Genomic DNA, 7,473 nt, shown 5'->3' on the forward strand with positions numbered 1-7,473 from the left:
TTTGTCTTTTCGAACTAGTACAATCAGCAAATTCTATTTTTATGAAAAAAAGTTCTCTTTGCAAAGAAACCATTGGCTTTCATCAGAACCATCAGCAACTTTCAACTGGTGCCCGAAGCCTTGGAACTCTCCAGAACATGAGGTCAAGATGCTGATGGAGGGGGGACCCCCCCAGAGGCCCCCAGCTCCTAAGCAGAGGCATAGGACTGTCCTATCCACAGTCACTTTCCTGCCTCGCCACTTCCCCACATTCTCAGGCCTTCCTCCCCAGCCTCACACATCCAAAGAGCTTCTCCAGCCCAGCCCCCTCCATATGGTTTCCTTTCTAAAAATAGCATGTGCGCTCCCAGCTACTCTTTCTCACCTCAGGAGACAGGAAACACTCATGGGGTTGGCACTGGGGGTAAAATGGTGGAGAGTGAGGAAGATTCCTTCTTCAACAGAGCTGTTCCTCTCACTCTTACTAAAGGGTGAGTGGCTACCTTGCAATTAATCTCATACCAGACAGTAGGAGTGGCCCTTTCTCTCTTAGCCACAACCCCCTTCCTGTTTCACTACACACAACACCCTCCTGCCACTGAGGTAGAAGAAACTCAAGAAGACTTGTCCACATCAGAACGGGTTTCCCCCGGTCCATGGGCACTTCAACATGTAGGTCTGAATTCTCGAAATGCTTCCAGGAAGGTGACACAGTGGGCTTAACTCTCTGCACATGTCTCTGCTTGCCTGTGATAATGGCTAACTCCGATTTTCTTTTCCAACTTGTTATTGAAAGGAAAAAGCAAAAGCCGTCCACTGCCTCTGGACACAGCATCGCTAGTCCACAGCCTCCGTGCCTCAAACACCCCTGGGATTTGGGATAGCAGGACCCTGAGCTGCCACTTCCATTTCCCAGAGGCCACAGTGGTGGTCCAGCAGCCCAGGAGCTCCGGCTGGACTCACCCGTTAACTGTCTGACCCATCACCGTCATCACCATCTTCACATACCAGAAAGACTCCTGGCTGAGTCATCGCCCTTAGAGGTGCCACCGTCAGTTTCCATGGCACCAAGCAACATTCACTGTGACAGCCGTCAGGGGAGCACACAGGAGCAGAAGGGGCCGTCAGTGCTGCAGGAGGCCTGGTGTTGGCCGGGACATGACATGTCCCCAGTCATTTCCTCTGACTCTCATTGACCTCGTCAAGGCAGTAGGTTGAATTGTGTCTCCTTAAAGTTCATGTCTACCTAGAACTTCAGAATGTGACCTGATTTGGAAATAGGGTTTTTGTGGATACAATTAAGGTAAAGATAGAGATGAGATTATCCTGGATTAGAGTGAGCCCGAAATCCAGTGAGAGTGTCCTTATAAGAGATGGAAAAGGACGCGGAGAAATCCATGTGAAGATGGAGGCGGAGATGGGAGTGATGTGTCTACAAGCCAAGAAATATCAAGGATTGCCAGGAGCCACCAGTAGTGAGGAGAGAGGCCTGGGATGGGTTTTCCCTCAGAGCCTCCAGAAGGCACCAACCCTGCCAATCCCATGCTTTTAGATTTCTGACCTCCAGAACTGTAAGAGAGTACATTTCTGCTTTCTTTTAATACACCCAGTTTATGGTAATTTATTATGGCAGCTATGGAATGCAAACACACTCAGGGGACAAAAAAGCATTACTCCATATTTTTTCTGTGGGGCAAATGCCCTTTCAGGGGGTGGGCATAAGTCAGCAAAGTTAGAGCTGGAAATAGTCCAATATTTTGACATTACCGCCATTATCATGATCACCATCACCATCATCCGAATCATCATCACCACCATCGCCATTATCATCACTATCATAACCATCATCATGACCATCTCTATTGCTATCATCATCACCATCACCACCATCAGCATCATCACCATCACCACCGTTATCATAACCCTCAGCATAACCATTACTACCATCACCATCATCACCATCATAACCATCACATCACCACCATCATCACCATCATCACCACCATCACCACCATCATAACCATCACATCACCACCATCATCACCACCATCATCATCACCATCATCATCATCATCACCATCATCACCATCACCACCACCATCACCATCATAACCATCACATCACCACCACCATCACCATCATCATCATCAGTACCATTAACAGCAACAGCAGCATCCCCATCATTATCATCACCACCATCGCCATCACCATCATTGCCAACACCATTGGCAGCACCATCATCACCGTGGGTATCATTTAGTGAGCATGTATTACATGCCATATGCTAGACACTGGACATCCCTTCCTCAGTCCTCCTAACAATACTACAAGGTAGCTTTACGCGTTTCCGTTTTCCGAACCAGAAAACTAAAACCTAAGAGATTTAATAACATTTTCCTCATGTTCTAAACTTAGATGACCATTCCACATAGTTACTAGCTGAGTGACCTTTAGCAAATTTATCGCCTGGTTGATCTTCAAATCCTGTACCTACAAAATGTGTTTAATAAGGATGCCCACATCACAGAGTTATTGTGGGAGTGGGTAAGAGGATGAATATAAAGCACTTGGCACTCAGTAAATGATGCAGTTGCTGCCTTGCTCTTGCCCATCAGCTGCTAGGGAGGAAGGGAGGGTCTTCTTTGTCTCCAGCTCCAGCCACACTATCAACTCCCTGCACAGCTCTGCATGTCACAAGGGCAGGAACCAGGAGCTGTAAGGCCTGCCAGGAAACCAGGTCATTTCTAGTTCTTTAGCTCACCCACAAACATCTCACTGTGCCCCCTCTGACCCCTCAGCAACTGAAATCCAAACCAGTTTCCTACCCCAAGGACAGGATTGGCTATGTAAGTTTCAGGGCCCAGTAAAAAATGCAAATATTCCAAATTTGTTAAGAATTTCAAGACATCAACAACAGAGCATCAAACCACGCACCGGGTCTTCTCGAGTGAGGGTCCTGTGTGACTGCCCAGCTCCACCTGCCCGTGAAGCAGGCCTTGCCCAAGGACTCTGCTGGCCTGGCTGGCTCCCCACCCAGAACGCTTCGCTGTTGTTTGACATCTCTGCACACCACCTACTCTTTCCCTATGGCCACCGTGGCTGGGTGTCTGTGCTGATGAGTGCCCTGACGCCCAGGGCAAGCACATCTCCCCAAGCAGTTGAGAGCAAAGGTCCCTGGGATGTAGCCAGGCTGTGGAAGCTGGCACATGGGCAGACCATTGATGAGCCACAGAAAACCTCAGCCAGCACGTCACACCCCACTGAAAAATGTAAGTCAACACCGATCCAGCCCTTTCTGCCATGCAGCTTCAAGCTGTAGCCTGCCTAATCCCGTATGTGATTTGGTCTGATTAACCTGATCCAATGCACTGACAGGGACAGTGGGCAAACCCAACCCTGCCCCTGAATAGGGCCACATTCAACTTTCCATGGAAGTCTCACTGCAGCTAATACCTAAATGAGGAGCATGCCTGTTAGGCAGGCAAAGAAAAAGGCAGGTGGGTTAGGGAGGTACAGTGAGTAGGTAAAGGCTCCAGCATTGGAGGGCCAGCAACCGTCATGGAGGAAGGCCATTTGCAGTACCCTAAGAAGAAGCTGAGATTTAGTGAGGACTTCTGTTTATCTAGTCATTGAGTTAAGGCAGGAGCTGGCAAAACTTTTCCTCTAAAGGGCTAGATAGTAAAGATTTGAGGCTCCGAGGGTCGCACAGTCTCTGTCGTAATTGCTCAACCCTGCCATCAGAGAGTAATCTGTAGCGCTCAGGCAACAGGTAAATGAATGGGGTGGCTGTGTTCCAGTAACACTTCATTTACCAAAGCATGTGCCATGTAGATTGCCATGAGCTGTAGCTTGCCAACTCCTGGACTAAACGATTTAGATACATTATGACATTTAATCCCTTCCCCAGTGTGTGCTCCCACCTCCCTGACTCAAGAACACCTTATCTGCCCCACCATCTACTCATTAATTTATCGCTTTATGTTTGTTTTTCCCACACTAGATTGTAAGCCCCATGAGATCAGGGACTTTGTCTGTTTGCTCACTGATGTAAACTCACTGTTTCGAATGACAGGTGTTCAACAAGGATTGATTAAATAAAGTAAGCGTCTCATTGCCATGTTGCAGATAAAAACAGGTTTAGAAAAAGAAAGTAACTTGCTTAAGGACACAAAGTTAGAAAAAAAAGACCTGGTTCTTCGGTGACTATGCTCAGGGAATTTGTTGTAAAACACGTAATGGGATAAATGAATAAAGTGGGTTACGGGCAGGGTAACAGGGCGTGGTGGAGACTGCGGCAAACTAGAGTATACACACTTATCTAAAAGGGGTGCTGCTCCTCAGCTCCAGCCAACTGTGGCCCAGTTTGACTATGTGCCCGGCATGGTCAGACCTTCTGGTTTTCCTAGAGAAGTCGGAAATCCAGGCTTTCATGTGAGATATTCCAATTCTTAAATGTTGGCAAACATTTGATTTCCCCCCCACCCCTTAACCTCTGTGCTAGCCAAAGAAAGCATGCCATCACTTTGTGGCCTCTGGCTTAAAACTGTTAAATACTTGGAAAGTTGTATCCATTAGCCCATCTTCTTCACGCACCCAGGTAGTCTAGCTGCATTGTCAGATGCGTTGAAGGATGCACAAAATTAGAACTGGAACAAGACTGGGCCATTTGCTCCAGAACCATCTCTAATCTCTTAATACACAGAGAAATCAGAACCAGTCATGCTCTGGTCTTGGAAAATGCTTCCTTTTTTAATTTTTAACATTCTCCTGAGAGGGATATAGGGTCCCCGAGGATATGGTGACCCCTAAAATGTCCTGGTTTTAGGTAAAGATCTGAGTTTGTCACACAATCCCACACCAACCTGGTGCTAGCTCCACAGGAAATCATCAGGTGACTTCCCATTTCTCCGGTGAGAATACCTTCTCATGGGTGGTGAAAATCTCTGGGTTCTTTCCGCTCAATGCCTCTCCCCAATCTGGTTAATGAATTCCTCCTATCTTTGAAACCTTGCCCCTCTCCCCATGTGGTTCTGCTTCAGCTGCCAATCATATACTTGCCTGCCACTCCCTTTAGAGAGAGAGAGAGAGAGTAATCTAGGCTTGGCCCATCACAAGACTCCCTCTCTCTCCCTCACTATCCTAATTGGCCCAGGGATATACATATGATCTAGGATGGACCAATCAGAGCCCTGCCCTGGATTTTTTATAGGCAAACCCAGAGAAACTCAAGTTCTCTATAGCCTCTGGGACTGCCACAAGCAAGGTTACATTGCATGTAATCCTGGTTTTGTCTATGCCCATGACCCTCACCACCTTTACACAGCTGCACAGGGGAAGTTCCTCTATGGAAGAGCAAGAAGCCAAATAGAAAAAGAGAGAGAGATAGAAGAACTGGAAAAGAGAGCACTCCGATGACAACATGTGAATCCAGGGAACCACCTTTGTGCTTCCCAGTTCTGTGAGCCAAACAGTATCCTTTTTGGCTTTAACTTAGTTTAAATTGAGATTTTATCACAGGAAACCCAGAAACTCTGACTGCATCCCAAATGCCCCACTGGTGCCAATGATAGTCTAACTCTAGCTTGCCCCTCTGAAGGAGTTCAAGATCAAAGAATCTTTTTGCAGAAATTAGTCTTACAAGAAGAATGAGAGAGAGAGAGACATGGCCAGCTGTATAGGTTCCTCTTCAGGTTTTAAGAATGTGATGTGAGACCAGGCCCGGTGGCTCATGCCTGAAACCCCAGAACTTTGGGAGGCCAAGTCAGGCGGATCACCTGAGGCCAGGAGTTCGAGACCAGCCTAGCCAACATGGTGAAACGCTGTCTTTACTAAAGACAGGGTTTACTAAAACTACAAAAATTAGCCAGGCAGGTTGGCAGACACCCGTAATCCTAGCTACTCAGGAGGCTGAGGCAGGAGGATCACTTGAACTCCAGAGGTAGAGGTTACAATGAGCCAAGATCGCACCATTGCACTCCAGCCTGGTGACAGAGCAAGGCTCCACCTCGATAAAAAAAAAAAAAAAAAGAAAAAGAAATGCAATGTGAGTGCTTCATAACCATGTCCAACAAAATATTTTTAATTGCAGAGAAAATAGCAAACAAATTATCTGAGAGTCTAAATGACTTGGCTGGAGCACGCTCAAGATTTTTTTGAAATACTGTGTTTTAAACTTTAAAAATCTATGAAGACATTTGTTATTCTGTTCCATCATGTCCTGAAACACTTGTCTTAAATTATTTTAAAAGGGTTTGCAACCAGCTTCAGAAGAAATCCCATGTTTAAGCTGTGGCTTCACATACCCCTGGGCCTATCCCTGCCTGCCTCAGAGACAACCATCTTGGGAAGCAGGCCAGAAATTCTACTGACCTTCAAACTGAGAATCAATGCCAGAAAGGAGCCTCAAGTTCATTCTCTAGAGTAATTTACCTCTGGCCTATTCTTTTTTCTTTTTTTTTCTGAGAATATATATTTTAGTCATTTTGTTTACAATTGAAATTCAGGGAGTTCCAAATGAACAACCTTGCCTGTGAGCTTCTTACAGACACCAGAAAAAGTTTCAACCTTGTGTTCCACATTGTGCTGCTGTGCTTTGCCCAAATGAACCTTTATGAGCCGCTGCCACCCAGTTTCACGCGGATTCTCTTGCCCACAATCTAGCTTGTGAAGACCAAGTCCTCAAGGACTGCCTCGTGCACAGCTGTCACAGCGCGGCTCCTGGGATGCTTTTGCTTATTGTTTGCACAGCTTTTTCAAGTTGGCTTAGGCAGAAGTCTCCTCTGAGCGATAAAGACAACATGCTTCTCACTGAACTTTCCCTCCGATTCGCATACTAGCAGGACTTGGATTTTCTGGAAAGATTTCAGTTGAGGAACAGGAACAAAGATTATGATAGCTTTCTGACCACCACCAACTTCAGTTTCCTTGGCTGCCGTAATATGCAGCTCCCCGAGCTGAGCCTTGAGGTTCGAGTTCATCTCCAGTTCCAGAAGAGTCTGGGAGATGCCAGACTCGAACTCTGCCTTCTTGCCATTGGGCTTCACCATCTTGGCACTTGAACTGAACATGGCTTTCTCCTTGGTAAGCTCGGCTTAGGAAGAGACTCAAATCTCAGCTTTGGCCCCTTCTCACATGCCCTACAAGCATCCCCTCCCCCCACTCCCAGTCCACCAGCACAGAGTCCCATGGAGGCAGCCTGGTGACGATTCATTTCTATTTTAATATGAATGAGGGAGTGCTATGCGTTCAATGTGCCCCATAAAGTTCATGTGTCAGAAACTTAATCCCTAGTGGAACAGTGTTGAGAGGTGGGACCTTTCAGAGGTGAGTAGGTCATCAGGGCTCTGCCATCGTGAATGGATTAGTGTCATTATCTCAGGAGTGGGTTAGTTATCAAGAGAGTTGGTTCCTAATAAAAAGATGAGTTTGGCCCCCTTCTCTCTCTTACACATGTGCTCTCCTGCCCTTCCACCTTCCACTACGGGATGACACAGC

At 46.8% G+C, this 7,473-nt stretch overlaps 1 pseudogene; it reads right to left on the reverse strand.

The window, feature by feature from the left end:
* Positions 1-6,465: 6,465 nt before the first annotated feature.
* Positions 6,466-7,046, reverse strand: LOC116535725 (annotated as a pseudogene).
* Positions 7,047-7,473: the final 427 nt, after the last annotated feature.

Source organism: Sapajus apella, unplaced genomic scaffold (genome assembly GCF_009761245.1).
Source record: "Sapajus apella isolate SASKATOON/1434 unplaced genomic scaffold, GSC_monkey_1.0 scaffold96, whole genome shotgun sequence".
In the NCBI taxonomy this organism is placed as follows: Eukaryota; Metazoa; Chordata; class Mammalia; order Primates; family Cebidae; genus Sapajus; species Sapajus apella.